A 22,116-nucleotide genomic window follows, 5' to 3' on the forward strand; every position below is an offset into this window, starting at 1 on the left:
TGTGGCATCATTCCAAGAGACACATCCCAGCAAAGCAGCAGTTTAAGGTGAGTTTCTCTATTTTATCATCGTTCGTGAGTTTTCTTTAGCAATATCATTCTTTCATTGTCCAACAGTAGTCTAAGTGCATCACGGCCTTTTTCACCTCTTAAGCGAGAGCAACGGTGGCAAACATTTCCATGGAAAAACACCTACATTTGCAACAGTAAGTACCTGCGTCACGGAGGAGACTTGTTTTGGCATTTGTGTCTTTCTGGGAACGAGTACTTCCTGGTTTAGCAAACTTCCTGGATATAATCTTCTAAGCCATAATTAAAAGACACGTTTAAGCATATATTGTATAATGAACTGACATTGTGAGCATAACAACGTCCTGCTTAACAGCTAGGAATATAGCTCTATAGTATATTTTTATCTAAACATATCTAAATTACTTGTTATTATAAATAAGACCAAACAGAATCTAGGAGGTCTTTACATCTCACGTGTCCTTGAAAATCCAAATCTGTGTGGAATTTTTACGTCTGCTTGTTACAAAGCCAAAAGTACAAACATAGGAAAACATACCAAACCCAAACTTTTTCTTGCAATCCTCAGTCTTCCAAGACTCCGTGATTCTTGTTTGATCCTGGTTTTCCCCCACAGGATCATTCCTTGCTCATGGCACTAAATCTACCTTACAGTATTGAGAGGTGTGCCTTAGCTCCAGTCCTCAGCAGGCCATCCATGTGCTTGACTATTTCAAATTTACCTCTGAACACAGAGAGCTTAAATTTCTTATCTCCCCTTCTGCTGTGTTTAGCAGTACTCTATCTCAGCTACCATCTTTAGGGCTCTTGTAGGAAACTTATTAAAAGCACAAACCACCGGGGACGTCTTGCCAACTCAATTCCTTACAATGATGGAGAATACCTCTTTTTTCCCCCCACTGAAGAGCTTTCTCTATTAGAAGCCTTTTTTGTTCTTTTTCCAGAGCTTCAGAACAGGATTGATAAGAACTTATCACACGGCTGGGCTCCCGTGGTTAATTGTGTGCATATTGATGCGTGTGTTCAGAAGAACTGAGCAAGCCTGAGTTCAGCTCTTGAGCACAGGAGGAATCGTGTTTTGAATACGGCTCCGATTTCCCTCTGTCAGGGAGTATCCCCAGTGAGTTCAGGTCTTACAGGAGCAAGGCACAGAGAATTTGGACAATGTCCGTGCTGGGTCTTCAATCAAGTACTTTAATATCAACAGAAAAATGTTTTTCCATCCCCAAAAACCTCACAAACGCCAACTGAGCCATATAGTACCTTGTGCAAGTTTACACAGGGAAGATGACATGGACAAGGCGAAGACTTAACCATGGGTAAAGCCGAATCAGCTGCAGGCACATGAAGAGAATTCAAGCCCCCAGAGCCAAACCATTATAGCTACAGTGTATTTTGCTTCTGAATTCATGGACCAAAGTAAACGAATAATTGCTAATAATGAAGGCAGGGATATCATCCTTAAATACCTATTTTTATTTTTTGATGATGTCTGTGCCTTATCCAAAGAGAATTTTCTGGCTGACAAAAGGGCTAAAAAACCCCCTTTTTTGGCTCTTTCTCCACTTACAATTTCTTGCTCTTTGCTTGATGTATTCTGAAGGTGTCTCTATCAGGGGATTAATTTTCAGTGTCAGTAACCTAAAAAAAGAAAAAGGAAAGCACATAAGATGGGCCCTTAGCAGAAAGAAAAGCATGCCTTACCCTTTTTTCGTAAGCCAACAACCTGTGACATGCAGAAAGCACTGATTATAAACAAAAAGTACCACCTCAGATTCCCATAGTAAGCCTGGCTTTCAGTAACCTCTGATGGTGTGACACTTCCTACCAAAAGATCCTTTGTGCAGGGAAAGCGGAAAAAGCAAACTAAACAAAACCACAGAAAAGCCTTCGAGGCAACGATAGCGTAATCCCACTTATTCATAGCTCAGCTGAAGTGCTGCCTATAAAACCCGCTGCAGTGATTTATTCTGCTCTTATTTCAATATTGTCAAGAACCCTGCCTTCCTGCTACAAATCTACCTCCCTTCGCTCACAGAATAACCCGAACAAATATAGAAACGTTTACACTAATAAATTCTGCATTGCAGTTGGGTACATATATTAAACTTGATGTATATCTAAGATGCCTTCTGCAAACGCACAAGCTGAGATGGTTCTGCCAGTAGATGTCACCAGGAGCAAAGCAGGACGAAGCTCTGGCAGATCCCAGCTGTCCCACCTGGGTGTCGGGAGGCTCCCAGCCCTGACAAGAGGTTGGAGAGGGAACCCGAGCAGGAGGTTGCCAAAGCAAACAGGATTCATCAGCATTTCTGCTTTCTGCCCTGGTGGGTGCGGGGCTGGAGGAGGACACGCATGACACACTGCTGCACTTTGTACAGCAATACGGAATGGTTTCATACAAACCTGTTCCTCGGGCTGCGTCTCCAAACGTACGCTGACAAAGGAAGAAGGCAGGGAGATGCCAAACTTAGGAGTTTCCAAATCCCCGTCACCTGCAAGCTTTGGCCCCAGTGCTTATTCAAATTGCCTGTCACAGTGACTCCTTTGGATAAAAGTAATCCCTGAGCTGATTTTACTTTGCGCTGCTGCGAGCCGAGTCCAGGAACGTGATGATGAGAGTTTCTGACCGAGCACTAATCAGGTGGTGCGGCGGCAATACAGGATTTCAGGATGTTTAAAAATCAACACGCCTATAAGAAGGATGTTTGTAAAAAACCCAAATGCCTTGGCAATCCACCGCCACCTGGGGTCAGAAGCATGAGATTCCAGCTCACACATCTTCACCTGTACAGTGCACAGACTAAAAAATCACAGCAGTGAAAGTCTCGCTGGAAAAAATATTTTTCCTTCGATGAGTGAAATTCAAATATGATGTTTAGGTGAGACATAAATGGTACACAAGAGAGACCAGCAGCTGTACTAAACAGTCTAAGGAATATGCTTTTTTACATCAGAATGGGGCGGGGGGGGAGGGCGAGGGGGGGGGGGCAGGGGGAATATTTCACACTACAAACACAAAGGAAAACCCAAGGCTTACAAGACATCTGCTTTCCAGGAGACATGCATATTTCACCTTGTGTACTGCTTTCATCCGCAGCATCCTTCTGAGAAAGTATTCTGAATCTTTTATTTTGCTGGATCTTAGTTATTAGTATCTGGTACTGTAAAAATACATGTAAGAATTTTCTCCCGTAATCCTTAGAAAAAAGATTAGAGAATGAATAAAGGATCTGTGATGAGTAAGTGAAACCTTGTAACTATAATCGATCAAAAGGCATTTTCTTCCATGAAAATTTCTATCATCATCTTCATAAAATTTTAAGTTACAATGAAAAACTTCAAATATGGATTCTTTTTGAAGAAACAAGACCTATGGCAAATACAGAAACAAGCAGAGAATTTTCACAAAGAAAGCATCATTTACTTTTCCAATTTAGTTTTGTGTGTTTAGTGAGTGGAATGCAGGAGCAGGGTACCAGCAAGCTAGCTGGAAGGAGAGTGGGGAAGAAAGACTTCAGTGCTACTGTGTCTAGTATTTGTAAAGAAATTCTCTTCAGAAGCCGAACCTGCATCACATAGAGCAAATTCCTATTCAGAAATCAGCTTGTTTGCACAGTCTAACTTGATAGGTGCATTTTATCTGTGTGTGAAATATAAAAGGTTCACTTTTCTTCAACAGGCAGCAATCTTTGCTTTGGAAGCAACTCTTCAGTAAAGCAGGATGTGAAATCTTCCAGTCTTTGGCCAGAATAATAGCTGTTCTTGCAAAACTTGTGCCCTGGCTCTGGATTCCACACAAATTTCCTTTCTTCTTTCTTTTCACTGTCTGCTATGCACTCCAGACATCTGCAGCAAAGGATTGTTTTTAAGTATATTTAGCACATGGTGGCAGGCTTAGCTGCTGGGATCAATTCTTCTTTACTCTGAACTGATTCTTATGTTTCTGAATGCAGCAGCTCATTCAGAATTCAATTCCTTGTATTTCACAGCAGTACAAGTTCAACTGAAATTTTTAAGGTTCAAAAAGCAATTAGACAAACCCAAGACAGAAAAATCCATGAGGTCCCAGTTAAAGCTCAAGTAGCAGACACACTACAGTGGACTGGATGCTATGAGGATGTGCCAGAGGACCGTCATGGCATGCTTTCTGTGCCCTTTCAATTTCCTCTATATTGGACTCTATAAGAGACTATACTGACCTCTGGGCTGTCTTACTATGGCTGTTCATATGGCACATTCTCATCCAGAGAAACCTTCCAAGTAGGAGTCAAAGCCAGTGACCCCAGCAACACCAGCTTTTCCTCCCTAGTGGTATTTTCAGATGGGTTTTCAAAGACGGATGAGTGTGGTAAAGATATAAGAAGAGTAATATTTTATGAACATAGTAAAATGGGACATTACTAAAAACTCCCTCACCTACATATGAATATGCTTGCAGAGTTGCAAATCAAGATTTCACACCATGAACCCCACCCCACTCCTCCTGCTTAATTTTTCCTCCAAACGATGCTGCTGTTTTCCTTTTTTTCAGCAGCTCATTCAGTGCAGAAGTGAATAGAGTGTGATTTATTCTGGGTTCTCCACACTAAATAGCCCGGTGCTATTGTGTATGGACAGCAACCACTTCAGAGGACGGTGGAAAGTGAAAAGAAAGATATTTTTGAAATAAAAGGAATGCAAGAAAACATTTAAATAGATATTAGAATTAGAATGGTATTTTTTTTTCCATCTCAGATTTGGATCTTAACGATGAGCCTTGCTTCTTTGCCTTTTACACAGAATTCATTTTGCCTATTTATTTGTTTGGGCATTTATTCCAATTCACAGGTACTCTATAACATTGTGAAAAGGTCAGCATTAAATGATTCGAAAAGCTAGACCTGAATCTTGTTGAAATTCAGATTATCCCGATTTTCTACAACAGATACATTTTGCTTGAGTGCTGCTCACTGATGGCACAGTGCAGTATATTTTGAAGGTGATGGAAAACGACCAAAAAACAGCTGAAGAAAAGGGAAGATCCACTAACATATAATGGGAAGGGGTTTTTACACATTCCCATTTTCTAGCTTTTGCCAGTATCCAAGAAACATCTGTACATGCTAGCGAGAAACTTGGAGCTTTAACTGCACAGCAAGATATATTTTTTAAAAGCTGCTAGGATACCTTCAAAAGTAGTCAGGAAAGAAGCGCAGGAGTGTTATCAAGAAGGCTCTCAGCCAGCAAATTCTCCTAAATAGCCCAGAGCTTTATTGAACAGCTTGCACTGGAAGATCAAGGAATCATGACGATCTATGAAACGATCTTAATGGTGATTTAGTAATTGCCTGCGAATACAACTCATCCCAGACTAGATGAGGCTCAGGAGACCTAAGACCCGTCAGATCCTCAAAACAGGCCATGAATGGAGCTTTAAGTGATGCAGACAGTGCGTGTGGATTCCTCCCTGGGGTATAATTTTTTGCCACATTGCCAGGAAGAATCCATCACCTGGTAATTTTATTCCGTTTGCAAGGCAGTGAGCACCTCCAGCAAGCAATAACTAAATTAACCTTAGAAAAGCAAAGCCACTCTCAGCTGAAGATGAGGCAGCATTTTACCACGGGGACTTAAACACTGCAGCTCCGTATACACAGGCAGCTGAGCCCACTGACCAACACCAGTATGTGGCATCTCGAGCCAGCACAAAGCCGACAGCCTGCCTAAAACTCAAATATCACAGGCTGAGCTCTGACTCTTCAGAAATAGTACGCTTAAGCTGAGCTCTTACCATTTCCATCGGAAGGTGTGGACGTTACAATGCTCCGAGTCCTGTGTAAAACCACCTCCCAGACCTGCTGCACTCACATGAAATCAGGTCCAAAGCCAGAACTGTTCTACCAGCGCACTCACTGACCTCGTCCCATAAATGCCCCGGTTTCCTCCATTGTTTCCAGGGATTTTTCAGAGCTCCGTTGTTCCTTTTGCTCTGCTCCTCTCTGGCTTTCTATCTATTACCAAGTATTTTCACCTATATGTTCAAAGAACAAAAAATGCAGAAGTTATTTACTTTGGAAACTTCATTTTGTGGGTGAGTGCACCTTGTCCCTTGTGAGGACCAGCAGACACCATGGTTCAGTTCAGCACCATGGGCAGACAAATCTGCTGAGCCATGACCAGAGGAGCTGGGGGGCTGCGCTCCACAAACAGCCCAGAGCACTTGCTGGAAGCACAAGGTGTTCTCTGGTGCTAGTGGTGTATCTCCAGGCAACACAATCTAATAGTGGCAAGCAAGGGGCAGGAAAAAAGAATGTGCTTCATGTAAATTTAGCCAGCATGTTCTCAGATCTAATTGCTTTAAGTGGTTGGCAAAGCTGACAGAAGCTAATTGATGCAAAGACTTACTCCCAGCCTCCCAAACAGAGACATTTTTAGAACTGTACTTGCTGACTAGGGACAAAAAAATGTTGGGAGTCCAAAATCACCTGCCACGTGCATGGGCTGAACACCTTCTGCCGAGGCCATGAAAAAACAGGCTTGAAGACCAGAGGACAACTTGACACCTCCATGGCAAACCCAGGTAGGCACAGCTAGGTATACATTGCCCAACACAGCACCCCGAAGTATTAAGTACGCAGCAATTTAGAGTGAAAAAGAGAACTTTCATCAATTCTGTGCAGGGACTTCTAATGTATTTTTATCAAAAATAAAATGTATTTTCTAAAAAAGTAGATTTAACCCTCTAATTCAAGATCCACACCTTCTTATCTACTCTACTGCATGGCCGGGAAGCTGCCAACACGCTGCTGCCAGCCTGGGGGTTGGGGCAAGGGACAACAACCACCATACAGAACAGGCAGGACCTCTTTTTAAGAGTAATGCCAAATACCCCAAAATCTTTGACATAGCATGATTTCTCTAAAAAGCCTCAACATAGTCAAGATTAGATCAAGACTGAACAAATCAACATGCTGGAATGTATTTTGGAGGTAGGAGAAGAAGGGAAATAAGTGATGTTTAAGGAGTTGCCTTCCATCCCCTTCCCAGATAAAGTCGGAACGCTGACTGACCCAGCCCACATAATTGTTCCTAAACCACGATATGCACACTCCCTTCACACGTTTCTCGGGAGAACAAACAGAAACCCAAACCTTCCAAAACAGTAAGGGAAACTCAGGATTTTACTAAACAGTAAGCACCAGATCTTCATTATGATTGTAACTCAACTATTTATAAGAGCCAGGTGAGACAGTCTTAAAATGCAAAAGAACCAACAAAAAGACCTTGGCAAAGCCCAGATATTTGCTGATGAACCTTGTACGTAACGTAGCTCTGACCATGGAAAATTGAATCTAATTGGTTATATCGGTTAAACTACACGTGGGTGGAATTTAAGTGGGTTGTAAGCAACTACAGTGCAGAAATCAGATTAAGCCTGGGAGAAACTGCAGTGTGTGATTATCATGTGATAATTACTCAACATTTTGACAGAGCCCAATGCTCAGCTCAGCCCAGCCCTTGACAATGAGAAAGCAGCATAAACATGTGAGTATGAAACTGTATCACTTCTGTTAATCCGCTGGCATTTCCTTTACAGAAAGTCCATGAGCTTTAGATGAAACCCCAGGGCTGCTAACTCATGAGAACCCCTGGGGACCAGAAACAAGGTCCAGACCCCTGGTGGAGGCAATGCTAAGTCAGCTGCAGTGCAAATCTGTGTTGATAACCTTTTGGAATTGGGTCACCACCAATTGTTCACGTATGTGGAGTTCTTAGAGAAACCCGTCTGGTCCTGGCATCCACTTGATCTGCTCTTCATGCTGTTACCACAGCAACTGATACTTAAATCAAAATCTCCTAGCAAGTTGGATCTACAGATGGCCCCACCACATCACAAGGCAGCAAAAGTGGACGCTTGAGGCAGGTCTGGGAGGCATTTATCTTAGTATTTACTAAAACGGTTTTCGGCCTTGTTTTCCATTTGTTCTTTTTCTTTTGATAGAGCAAGCATTAGCACACCAATTTTTCTTTACCAAAAAGTATTCTGTAGGTCAGTCACAGGACTGATGTCTTTGTTTGGCCTGCTGTGCAGTCTAAATAGCTCTTTAAAAACTTAGATTTCTGCATTAAATATCCATATCACACACAAATTGAACATTTTTTGCTGTAAACACTATTGCTGAGAGGTGTAATAGCAGCCATGTGCCTTTTCAGAAACAAAAGATGCTTTACAAAGATATGAAAATTTAATTAGATCTTCCCAGTGGCATTTATATTTGTCCTGTTGAATTTGACCCAAATTTCTTTAATACTTTAAGGAATACAGACCCCATATTCAAGTTCTTTGCAGGATAATTTCACATTCGGCAATACAGATTTTAAGACTCCTTTTATTCTGAGAGATGGAGGAAGGGAAAGTCTGTGTTCATAGTAGGGGATATTACATGAGATGATGTAACCCAGGGCATTCTCCCAGCTGACTAGCTGAACTAGCACTGAAATGTGCTTTATTTCTGTCTTTGGCATAACAGCAGCATAAGAACTAGATGCGAGTTCTCATTCTTTGTCCTGAGGAGCAGGACAAACCAGGGATGGTTTTGCCCCATTACATGAGCCAGATGTAGGCTCGTAAAGCAACACCTACACAGATTAAATATGCTGCATAATGTAAAGGGAAGGGTGAGCTAGTGACTGAGGACAGCTGAGGCGATGCTGGGGTTGGCTCTACTGTACACAATCCACATCTTTAGTCTTTTAAGTGAATAAGAATGTTGCGGGTGGAAGGTAAGTGGAGGGAGGTAACACAACTATGGCTTGGAAAATTTTTTTTTCTTACTAAAAATCTAGAAGTGGGACTATTTTATGCTTCAAATGTTCTGTGTCACAGGTGTTATGTCTTTCAAAGACCAAGTGGTAAGAGAGAAAGAGACAGAGAAAGAGATGGAAGGAACCACTGAGAGAAGTGAGAAGTATAGAAGTATCTAGGATAACTAAAGCCTGAAATGGAAAAGCATGTTTCAGTAAAGCTTTGCTATCACACAATTTGCCCACTGATTTCTTGCAATCAAAAGAACTGGAAAAGATTTTCACACACACACACAAACTCTCCCAAATATCATTTTACAACAGCAACTTTTTTTTTTTTTAAGCCTGTTTATTACTCATGAATCAAATTTCTTCCAATTGGCTATTTAGATTTAGACAACAAAAGTCACATGTTAAGTAGATTTCTGTTTGGGGAAAATTCAGAGGGTACTTTTGTTTGAATGTTTCCAGTTGTAGATGTTGGGAGTCCTCTTCCCAACCTTCCTCTCACCCAGTTCTTTTCTGCTCCATTATCAGTTAACCAAATCTGAAAAGAGGAAGAAAGTCAGAGCAACCACTGTTATTTACTCCATCAGGAGCAGAATAGCAACCCATAAAAATCTCTGGCACAAACCTTCCTGTGAACACATTTGCGTGTTTATTAGCTAAACTTTGCCTGCTGCAAGCACTCTTGTGAAAAAAACCAACAAATCATTAGTGCAAAATACAGTAGAAAACACATTTTTAAAGGCCAAGAAAGCTAAAGCAAACTAGAAATCACCATTGCTGGAAATATTTGAGAATTGGTTCGACCTTCTGAAAGCACTGAGGCCAGAGGCCCAAGGTATGAATGGCCAGAAAACAAGTCTGACTCTCGTCTTCAGAATTTGGACTAGATTTTGAAAATCCCAGTTTGCAAATTCTAGTGTGGATCTTCTCTGTCAAATGGAAATACTCTAAGTAGGAGAAACAACCCAGTAGGAAGACGTGATGTACACACTGTGCAAATAGGCCCATATTCTGAGAGAAAAGCAGCAAATTTCATTATTTTGGATGAAACAGCCCTATAAATCCAGCCAAACTTTTTGCTGACCTCAGTCAGGTAAATACTATTGAAGTAACTAGGGAAGAAACTAAGTATTTAAGGAAGGAAACGCCAAACCTTAATTTGACTCTTTACTTTTAGTGATTCATTTAATAATATTTATATAATAATATTGAAAATTTCATTTGGAAAAGCAATATGCCATGTCATACCACGACTATCTCTCTTCCTCAGCAGTAAATCTCTACCCACCGCTTTTGATTTGTGAGGGCAGAGGACAATTATTCACTTGTCTGTTAACACGTACCGTGTTTGTTCTTGTCCCCTAGTGACTTCACAGAGTTTTCTGTAACTATGAGAGCAAAGACGCTCACAGCTCCTGTCTCTGGTCCAAGCTATTGTTTTAAATGTTCCCGAGTTATTTAACCGTTGGTGTTGACAGGAAGCTGGATATTTCTGCTCCGATGAAGGCTGTTTTAAGGCGCCTCTGTCCCTCTTACCTCCTATCTTAAAAGACTGCTCATGCCTATGCACACAAGGCTCCCCGTTGCAATCTCACGTTTGCATTTCACAGGAAGGCTCTCAGGACTTTGTGAGGTTGCCCCAGATTAGAGAGAGACACAATCCATCACATTACAATCAATTTTAACAGAGGCAGGATCACAGTCTCGGTTTCTCCCTGCGCGTCCCCACTAAGATCATAGTGCCGCCTTCTGTGCTCCCAAAGTCAGCCATTAAAACACATCGTATGCATAAAAAAAAGGGCCCTGCCAGCAATGTAGGGTACATCTGTATTCTAGACGAGTCCCTGTTACAATCTTGGTGGATGCCACAGTCTTACTTCACATATTGATCTGGTGGAGCAAGTACAAGGCACGTAACTTCTGGTCTGTATTAATTTGTACTACAAGTCTTGGCACAGTACCAGCTGACAGTGGTCTCCACCACGTTTTAAATCAATTACCTGAAGTAGTAATTGTTTGTTATCAGTAAAGGGAATTTAATAAACAAGAAATACTTGATAAATCAATGCACAGACAAATCCAGACATCCACGTATAAATTAATTTACATGAATTTACTAAAATGAGACTGCTGCAATTATAGTACTTCAATACACCAAATTAACATCACCAGTTCTTTTAACTTGGTATGTTAAATGCAACCCAGTCCATTTTCTGATCTTTAGACCATTGCTTCTGGTGAGATAATTATAAGGAGGCTAGACTGTAAAGCCCAGACTATTTTCCATTTTTCAGTACTGTCTTAATAGAGTCAGTGAAATAAAATGATGAATTATGTTGTAATATCAGCTGAGCAGCTTATACAATGTACCTCTGTTCCCACACACTTGAAATTTAGTGTTTTAACACCGGACTTTACTCTTCCACTCACCTGTAAAAGAGCACTACTGGAGCAGCACTGAACCTGGTGCTTCCTCACCAGCTAAATCTGTTTCCTCTTCTGTGAAATCGCTGCTGCTTTACATCACTGTGAATTAGGTCAGAAACAAACCCAGTGAGTGTTCAGTCCAGCTAGTGAAACATATGAAGAGCAGCTGCAATGACAGATCCATAATAATGCTTCTCATCTTCAGTCAATTAAATTTAGACCACACAGAACTGTAAGTGGTACGCAGTGGAGAATTTTGGCAGGGTGACTGGCAAGCCATAGCAGATCTAACAAACCTGAAGTCTTTTAAATTCATCTTTCCTGTGAACTTTAATCAAAGGCTATAAAAACCCAGCTGAATACAATAAAAATTTAAACAGTGAAGATCATTAAAACAGACACTTCCCCGTTACCTCATGGTGACTTGCAGAAAAATCTTACCACCGTAAGATTCTCATCCCCTGTGTTATAACCATAACTCACCCTGCCAGAAAACAAACAGCACGGTCACGTCTGCATTTGCTAAACGTCTGTACCAAAGGCAGATACCAGAGGAGACCAAACATGTTTTTCTAAGTTACAAAAGAGGACAATTACTTCTGCTGGAGGGAATAGGAGCTTTTGGAATGTGCTTTTGGACATAGGAGTGTCTTCTGAGAACTACTGAATGTATCTGCGAATGAAAACTATAAATTAAGTGTAATTATTATTTCTGAAGCTTTCATGAGAAAAATAAAGCATTTATCCTGTCACTGAGTCCCACAATGTCAGTGCAATCTCAGGACTTCAGCTTCATCCTTTTGGCACATCCACACTGCTGTTCATACACACTTCTTTGTGGTTTTTCTCCACCACAATTTTTGAAAGAGTACCTAATTTTCCTCCAGAATTTTGTGGCTAAAATATTTGTCTGTCCTTTGACTATTTTGATTTTTGCCAAACTTCCCTGGCAACCCCCACCCACAGCTGCAATTCTCTGCAAAGAGCATAATTAACCCCCCTTGTCAGTCCCTGCCCAACCACCAGCTCAACAGCAATCAGACCCACATTTTTCTCCCTTCCACCTTCGGCAGCAAATCCAGACCTCAATGTCTCTGCCCTACCTATATTTTAATAGATAAAAATTATATATTTTATTAAATTTTTGCCTTTTATTATATTTATGCACATGCTCGGACTCAGAATGCCTCAGAATTTGTCTGTTCGTATCTTTATCCTTGTCGGTCCATCTTGTGTGCCTCTGGTGTTGCCTTCATTAGGGGCACCCTCTGCCCCTCGCCGTTCATTCAATTGGCCCTACAGGACAGATACTTTTTGTAAAAGCCACAAATGACTAATCTGCAAGATGTGGCTCACTAGTTACATACTCAACATACTTTTATCTGTTTACACAGCAGGTTCCAGAGGGCAGGAGCTTTTCTTGCACGGAGCTTGTCATTTAAAATGCCACCACTATCAGCCACATTACGACAACGTCGGCAGTACTGTTTTGCTACAATTAAAAGGGAAGTTTGCCAGCAGAGGATGGGGTTTAAACTCCTCTTGACAAAGAAAACAACATTAGAACAATCAGTAAAGCCTCTGTTTACAGAACCCAAAGGGGTACCTAGAAACCCCAGTTCAAACACGGATTGTCTATACAAGTGACATGTCATGTAATGGATGGTTTAGTTTGGCAAACAACCAGGGACGAGTAAACGTGCCAGTATTAGCTGTAAAATTTTGCTCCATGTGAAACAAAGTACATGACCTGAATTTAGAGGCAGGTTGTTTCTTGAGAGATGGCACTTTTTCTGATTTCTTTCAAATATTTTCAAGTATTACATCTGAAACACAGTAACATGTATTACCATATACGCTTAGAAAAAAAAAAACAAGGAGGATATTAAAAACTGTCACCACAAAATCTTTAGTAACCCACTTCCCTGCAGTGGTTTTACTATGAGATCAGTCTGTCAGCACAAAATCTAGGGTAACATGTTTTTATTTTAATAAATACATTTTTCAGGGGCAGGTTTCTCTAAAATGGCCATCTTCTCATGGCCCAACTCTTACCCAGCCGTGACCACGAACCAGCTCATCCCAGCAGACACTTGGCAGGAAAGACACAGAGAGGAGAGAGGATGATGGAATTCTTCAAAGCAAAAGAATTTCTGTGGTGTCTCTGGTCAGTGGAATAACTTTCTGCGTTGTAGTATTTGAAAGAAATAAAAACTAGGACACAAAATCTGTGCCCAGAAGAGGCCAGAAACATATTTTTTTTTCAGAGCAATAATTATTCTTTCTTGAATGGCAGACCAGCTACCCTGCAGACAGAAGCAGAGTACGGCTACCATGGTTAGAGAAAACCAGATAAATTTAACATTTTTAGGTTTGACTCTGTATTAGATCACAGAAACACCAAAAAACATGCTGATTTTTTGCATTGCTTCTGACAGAACTTCAGAGGCTTTACTTACCATTTGCCCCTCAGGGTTTCTACAAACAGGTTTCATGCAGTATTTCTAGTGGAGTAGGGTGCACAAGGTGCTCTGGAAACTTCCACCGAACACAGGCCCCTCACCAGGCATCAGCAAATGCATCTTAAGTCCATATTTGAGAAACTAAAAGATAACCCCCCATTTTTCAGATCACGAGCAGGTTCTGTTGATAACAAAATTATTTACTCTGCGTGTTGCTTTAGGTTTAGGTAGCGTAATGCAGCACATTTTGGATGCTCTGGTTACCACCTCTCCTCTGCATAAGCCTGCTTACATTTATTGCACTGTTAGTTTCCAAGTATATCCTCTAAGCAGGAGAACAGGTAGACAGGAGAACCCAGCAGGATTAATGATGCATAAGAAAATTCAAGGCTATGATCTGGCCTCCTTGCCAGTGTTTTGTGAGAAGATAGCTTATTGAGAGATCAGAACCTATGTCTCTAAGATAGGGTAATCTGACCTGAACTAAGACAGCCAAATTCAAACGTTCTAATCAAGCAGCTTACCTCCAATATGAAGTTTCGGAGAAGGTTCTGCATGGGGTTTGTGTGAGTTTCTCTCCAAAAGACAAGCTGATGAAAGAGTTTGTACACCTTGTTATTACTTCAGGGAAGTAACAATTCAATTAATTTTTATATGGGTTATTTCTGATAAACAGACTTAGAATGTACTCCGTTTCCTTTACCTTCAGGAACACCATTTGAAGAGGTTAACTTCCAACTAACGTGTTAATTACTTCCTCAATACAAGCTGAAGCCATCTTTCTTTACATGAAGATTGGTTATGTGCTTAAGAATAATAATAATACAATCTCATACTAATATTTTTAATTGTCATTCTGGTGTTTTAAAGAAAGTCTTCCCTCTCGTTGATTGCTTTCAGATCAATTTTGTGAGCAAGCATGTAAGGACAGTTGCTATTATCTCCACATGGACTGAACTCATCAACTGCATAACATTTTGTAAAATAAACATTGATGACAATAATAGAGATTATTCAAATCTTACATCGACCAGCATTGGATCTAGTTCAGTAAAAAAAAAAAAAAGATATATCTGAACAATTCTTAAAACTGGAAAATATGCTCCAAGGGGACACCTTTGTAGTTTATTTCACATAAGTTGTATTTAGATGGATGGAAAAAATGCATTAGTGTACGAGGAATTACCACTGCCAATACTGGAGAGGAAATAATGCAAAGATGATTGGCATAAATAATTCAGAAACCTTATTACACAATCTTGATCCATATATTAGATTGACTGGCGTTCCAGAGCTGAGAAGTACTAAGGTCAGACTTACTCTGGAGCACTGTATTTCTTTTCACATTGTATTGTAAGTAGAAAGTGGAATTCTCATCCCATGGGAAATTCCAACATTTTGACATTTCTTTTCAGTGCAAATAAAAAACATACAGAGTTGGAATTGCTGAAACTCTTATATGCAATAGCATAGGAATATCAAAATAATGTAAATATCATAGAAGTTGAAATGAAAGGAATAAAATGCCAATACAGAATATTTCAACGTTGCCAGAAAGAAATAAGGTAAAATTATTCATTTTGATATTTTCCCATCAAATTTAATCTAAATCAATGTATTCACTTAAGATGATTCATTTTTGATGAAATTGCATTGTCTGAATAGCAAATCGTATTTTTTTTTCAGCTCGTTCTCATTATTAAAGATTGATCAGATTGTAAAAGTGTTGGGGGGAAAAAAATTAAGAATTCAGCTTTTGCAGACTTATTATATTGAGAGTAATTTTGATTAAAGTTTCACGATCCACAAGAAGGAAAAACAAATAGTCACTGTAACTGTCAATCATATTCAGAGGACTTACAGGTGGCTCTTCAGTGACTTCATAGAAGACAACTAACTGAATTGCTGACATGAACACGACCATTTGAACACAAGTTCTGTCTTCTTCCCCTGAGGGTCCTGTGGTTATACACCCTCAGGAGCAGCCTGTGGTTTGGTCTCTGCTTCTCTGGTGTTATCCTGCATATGAGGATTTCGAACATTTCTGTTGCACCGGCTTGCTGGTGTTCAATTTACTGTTCTGTCAAGGAGGAGATATGTTTGTGTGTCTGACTTTCTTCCTATCATTTCAAATTTAGCTCCTGCACCTTGTTTCTATGGCCTTCGGCTTGCTTCTCCCCTTCTGTTCTCATTGTTACCCCTTCATTCACTTCTTTTTTCAGTCATCACTCACCTCCTTCTGTAGCTTTTCTGCTTTCTTATGAAATGCTTTGCAGAAATATTGTTTTCACAGAGCAGAAACATTCTTCCCTCTCCCCAGGAATAATCTCCTAACTCATTGACCTGTCTCTCATCCTGCGTTAAGCTTAAACACTTCACGTCTCTTTGGGGACACCTCCCCACACACATTTATATAAATGGTATGACTTCAGTAGCATTCCAAAAACAAAGAATAAATGAGCAGTAACTTTATTCCGCTGCAATTTAATTCTATGCCAAGCTAATTAGGGGAACTCATGAAGATAAGAGATGCCTTCTGTTCAGATGTTGCTGTATTTTTTTCTACAGCCTTTACTGCTTCTGTACATACACTGTACATCCACTTACCAGGTGCAAATGGAGATCAAACTTCAAGTGTTTCCATGTCCTTAACTGATTTATTATAAGGGTTCTATTGCCAATCCACCGAAACAATAGTAAAATTAGTTTGAAACAACGGATATCCTGAAATTCCTGATACAGCAATGAGGGGGACAAATGAAAGAAACTAGTGCAATGTACTTGCTTGTTAACAAGCTTTTGATGTTGTTATGCATGGAGAAAATCCAACTTGGAAATGCAGTTGGGTCTATTTGTACACATTGAACCTTTCCCCATCTCATGCTTCACTAAACTGCTTGCAGATGCTTAAGTGACGTACTTCAAAGAGCAAAAAAACATCACTGAGAAGTGGCCTGCATTTCCAAGTAGAAGCACTAAATTTGGCTCTTGGACGCAGTGGCTCTATAAGTGATTATTTTCCATACTAGAATCAGTAAATTTAATCTGTCACTGGCTTATACAGAAGTATTTTTTCCTATGTAGTCAGTATTTCTCTGGTCAAATGTGTCAGCTTCAAAAGTTCTCTCTCAAGGAAGCTTTGTCCTCTCCTTAAGTCCATCTAATTACTCCTAGGTGGCCCTGCCTTGTCCCACCCTAAGTAATTCCTGTTGGTATTTATACACCGTAATTGTGGACATTTATTAGTGGCAGTTCTCTATGCAAACTTGTGACTTGGATAGCAGAACCTAACTAGTGTTTAGCATTTGTTCTGTATGTTTCCAAGGCGCTAAACAAGCTGTCCATTACCTGCATTTGGCAGCTGCCCAGAAAACTTCAGCTTTTCAAGCCCTTGCGAGGATGGGAATATTATTCAAGTGGCATTCTCAGAATCCTGCATTTACATTTACTCCTGCTGCAATTAAAAGTATTTCTGCCTATTTTCAGACAGCTAAGAGCTCCAGAGAGATGGTGGAGTAATTCCTTCCCCTTTATATCACGTTACCTTGCAGTGTTGCATGTCTCCAGCCCTCTTGTTCACAAGTTGAAGGAGCCGGAGAGCTATGGTCAGCATGGTGTTGACCCCAAGTAACAGGGGGCTTAGAAAGGGGATGTACAGGCTTCGGCTCCGGGCTGCCTTCACGTAACTACACAGTTCTAACTGGGGTGAGCACAAATCTGCCTAGAAAAGTTGAAGCAGGAACAAGAGTTGCTTACTTCATCCAAACATGCAGTTATGAACCTAGAAACCCTTGCAGCACGGCTGCTGACCACCTGGTACACTGGAAACCTACAGCAAAACCTTCAGAAGAATCCTTTAGGTAATCAGGAAGTTTTAGAGGAGGAGGCCACTTAACACCTAAAGACTCCATTTTGCAGAAACTCTGTGATCTAAGTACATTTTTCGCTATTGTTGTTTTTGAGTGAAATAGTTGAATGCCTTCTCAGGGAAAAGCGATTCTCGTGTTTTAGCCATTAGAAGGCCACAGTCTCTGCACATTTCCAGAGATAAGAGGTAGACCCCCAGTGGAGAGTGTTCAGTGATCTGGCATTATCTTCCATATTTTTCCCCACAAAAATTACAACCCAGTCTGCTGGGTGCTGTATCAGGGTAGGACTGGACTCAGCAGACAGACTGCAAACCCTGGCACACTCAATGCTTAAAACCCAAACCAAACCAGTAAACAAAACCTACACGACGCACAAGAAAGCACAGAAGAATAATAGAGGGCTGGGTAAATGCCTGAAACTTCTTGGCTTAATGTGTTTTTCTGGTTTCACACTGCTGTCTTCTCATGCCTTGAATGAGATGTTGTTACGTATTATTACTGTTAATAACAACATTGCCATAATCAACACACCAGAGAAAAAAAAATCTAAAAGACTATCTTCTCACAAGAACAAATAAGTCTAATAAATTGGCCATGACTAAATTTATCTTTTATTACAGATGGATTCTGGCCATCAAAGCATAAGCATTTTTCTCCTAGTACAAGCAGCATGGGCAATGCAACTCTTTCATGTATGCGTTTAAAAAAAAGAATTTTCACCCTTTCAAACTCTAATGACTCCAAAGACAGTTGGATGTCCCTTTAAAAAGCCAAGCTGATGAGGCCAGCGTCTGAAAAAAGTAAAAGGCCAAAATGCCCAGCTATTTGGGAAGAGGGAAACTCAGATTGAAGCACCCAATCTGAATGAGAAAAAGCAAAAATGTGAACTTGCACTTTACACATGCTAGATGAAATCTCGACCACTGGGCCAGTTTCTTCTTTGGGACAAAATAATAAAAGAATTCGTCCTGGTCTTTTAGGATCTTTTCTGACACAAATTTCAACATAGCCTGTATACTCCTAGGAAACATTTAAGTTTTGATAAGTCCACATCTCTTACCGACTGCTAATTTAATTGAAAAATGTTTATCTCGCTCAAGTTAAAATCTCCTTAGCTCTACCTCAGCGTTTTAGTTTTTTTATGCTCTGCCACAAACTTCATATAACTGTTGGGCAGTCACTTCATTTCCTGCATCCTTGTGCTCTCCCTATGATGCTGTGAGTTTCCCTCTCCATAAACTTTTCAGGGAAATGGAGTATCTGTGACTGTAACTCGTATTTCCATCTTCATATCTCTGACTGCTACCGCAGCAAAGCTCAGGAATACTCAGTACAAGAAAGGAAGCATTTCCCGATGCCTGGAGAGATCAGCCCTGTTCAGTCTGAGCACTTGGTTTGAATATTATAAAAAGTTTTTTGTATGCAACGATCCCATGGATTGCACAGTGTGACTCCCGGTACCTCTAGGATCCCAATAGGGTCACACGCTCACCCAGAGCTGTAAGCCAGCAAAATAACAATCTTCCCAACGTTCATCACATCATGAAGATGTAGTAAATTTACATGAGCTTCAGCTGTGCACATAGGCAAGCAGGGGGGGAACCACAGGCACCGTGTGAGTGTCTCTGCACCCACTGAATCATAACAAACGGGTGGTTTTCAACAGCTACACAGTGCTGCAAAATTACTGCGTTATTCTTTCAGAGCTATGGTGCAGCTTCCTTTATTGATTCTAGATTTAATATCAGCTCCAGCAGAGGGAAAGGGTCAAATAACAGTTACTTAGGGCTCCACAGAGACCCCACAAGGCTGTGTTAGACAAAGCAATGAGTCATTCAAGGCACTTGCCCCTTAATCTCTGCCTGCGACGACCACTAGTGTCCCACTAGCTCTGGCAACTAAATAGGGATTATTACACCACTGGGTGGATCAGTGCACATGCATATGAGTACATATGTGTAAGAAGGAAGAAGGATTCTGTTTTTTTCCTGTTGCTACAGAGGTAGTTTTCTCACCATTTTCTGGGAGAAAATATTTAAATCAGTGGCGTGTCTGAAGATAAAATTCATGGGCAGAGGCTTGTGCAGCACATTTTAAAATAAACCACTACTAAAATGAAATGACAACGAAATGGATCTGCCCTGTACTTGCAAACCACTTCTACACGCTCATTTTAGTGAAAACAGATGATTTAATAACCTTTTCTTATAAACAGCATTACAAAACGCAAACTGGATTCTGTAAGAGCTGTAATTTCTCACTTCCCATCAATACAATTCTTAAGCAGTTTTCAGATGCAGAGCTGAACTCCACTGCTCTCTTAATACACCTTTACATACCCGCTGAGACTTCTGGTGTTGCAGAGTTATTACTGAGGGCAGGGTATGAATTGCAGCGAGAGCTGCCCTGATAGGAGTACAGTATGGAATTTGTCTAGCAGGATTTTCACTTCATGCCCAATGCACCGTAAGCTACACCAGTCAGATTTAGCAACCCGTGACTGTGTGGCTGACTTTTTATTAATAAATCTAGCAGACAGTTACTGAGAGCTAAACACAGATCTCACTAATTGCGCATCATAACAGAGCCTCACTTTAATAATGTTTCCTACCCTGGTACAGCCCTCAGATTATCCATTGTTCAGGTAGATGAAATTGCAACAAGAAGTCTGAGGGCAGTCAAGAGAGACTTCGGGGTCTTAGGATGACTGGTTAAAGGGATCAGGAGCACAAGCAGTGTTCTCCTCTATCCTTCCAGTTGTAGGGAATGGTAAGGAAAAGCCAGCAGATCAACACCTGGCTCTGAGCCTGGTGTCACCGGCAGAATTTTGGTGGTTTTGACGACGGGCCAGTTTACACAACACCAGGCCTGCTGGCGACAGATGGGGTACACCTGCCTCAAAGTGGGGAAAGGATCTTTGCACAGGAGTTAGCAGGGCTTGTTGAAAGAGCTTTAAACTAGATCTGAAGAAGGAAAGGGATAAAACCAGGTTCACTAGAGAAAAGTCTGGGTGCAGCACACCAACGTTTGAGGGACAGTGCACTAGCGAGGTCTTTCAGTCTGCCATCTCAGTGGAGGTAGGGTATGAAGATCCATACAGCCACAAAGACACAAGGCATACTGATGTGTTAGAAACTATGGAAGCACCTAAGAATGGTCAGGAATTAGGGCTTCTCCCCCCAGAAATGATGTGGGATCAATAGCTCAACTGAAGTGCATCTACACCAATGCATGCAGCATGGGCAACAAACAGGAGGAGCTGGAAGCTATTGTACAGCAGGAAAACTGTGATGGTTACCATCATGGAAACATGGTGGGACAGCTTGCACAGCTGGAGTGCTGCACTGGATGGCTATAAACTCTTCATAAGGGATAGGCGAGGAAGGAGAGGCAGTGGGGTAGCGCTGTACCTTAGGGAGTGCTTGCACTGCCTAAAGCTCAAGGATGGTGACGATAGGGTTGAGTGTTTATGGGTAAGAACCGGGGAGAAGGCCAGCAAGACAGTTATGGGGGGGGTCTGTTATAGGCCACCCAACCAGGATGAAGAGGCAGATGAAATATTCTGTAAGCAGCTGGGAGGAGTCTCACAATCACTAGTCCTTGTTCTCGTGGGGAGCTTCAACTTACAAGATACCTGCTGGTAATACAATCCAGCAGAGAGAAAGCTGTCTAGGATGCTCCTGGAGTGTGTGGAAGAGACCTTCCTGCCACTGCTGTGAGAGCCAGCTAGGGAAGGCATCCTGCGGGACCTGTTTGTGAACAGAGAAGGATGATGTGATGGCTGAAGGTCATCTTGGACATAGTGATCACAAAACTACAGCTTTTGATTCTCATGGAAGTAAGGAGGGGGGCTCAGCAGAACCACTACCTTGGACTTCTGGAGGGCAGAATTTGGTCTGTTTAGGGGGCTGTTTGACAGAGTCCCTTGGGAGGCAGTCTTGAAGGGCAAAGAAGTCTGGGAAGGCTGGACATACTTCGAGAAGGAAATCTTAAAAGGTGCAGGAGAAAGCTGTCCCGAGACGCCAAAAGATGAGCTGGCACGCAAGACTACTGGCCTGGCTGAACAGGGAGCTCTGGTGGGAACTCAGGAAAAAAAAGGAGAGTTTGTAGCCTTTGGAAGAAGGGGCAGGTAACTCAGGAGGACTACAAGGATGTCATGAGGTTATGCAGAGAGAAAATTAGAAGGGCCAAAACTCAATTAGAACCTTAATCTGGCTACTGCTGTAAAAGACAATAGTAAAAAAGTTTCTATAAATACGTTAGCAACAAAAGGAGGGCTGAGAATCTCCATCCTTTATTGGATGTGGGGGGAAATATAGTGACAAAGGATGACAACAAGACTGAGGTACTTGATGCTTTCTTTGCCTCAGTCTTTAATAGTAAGGCCAGCTGTCCTCTGGGTGCCCACCTCCCCGAGTGGGAAGGCAGGGACAGGGAGCAGAATGAAGCCCCCATAATCCAAGGGGAAATGGTCAGCCACCTGCTACACCCACTTAGACACTCACAAGTCTATGGGACCAGATAGGATCCGAT

Source organism: Falco biarmicus, chromosome 4 (assembly GCF_023638135.1).
Source record: "Falco biarmicus isolate bFalBia1 chromosome 4, bFalBia1.pri, whole genome shotgun sequence".
NCBI classification, from domain to species: Eukaryota; Metazoa; Chordata; class Aves; order Falconiformes; family Falconidae; genus Falco; species Falco biarmicus.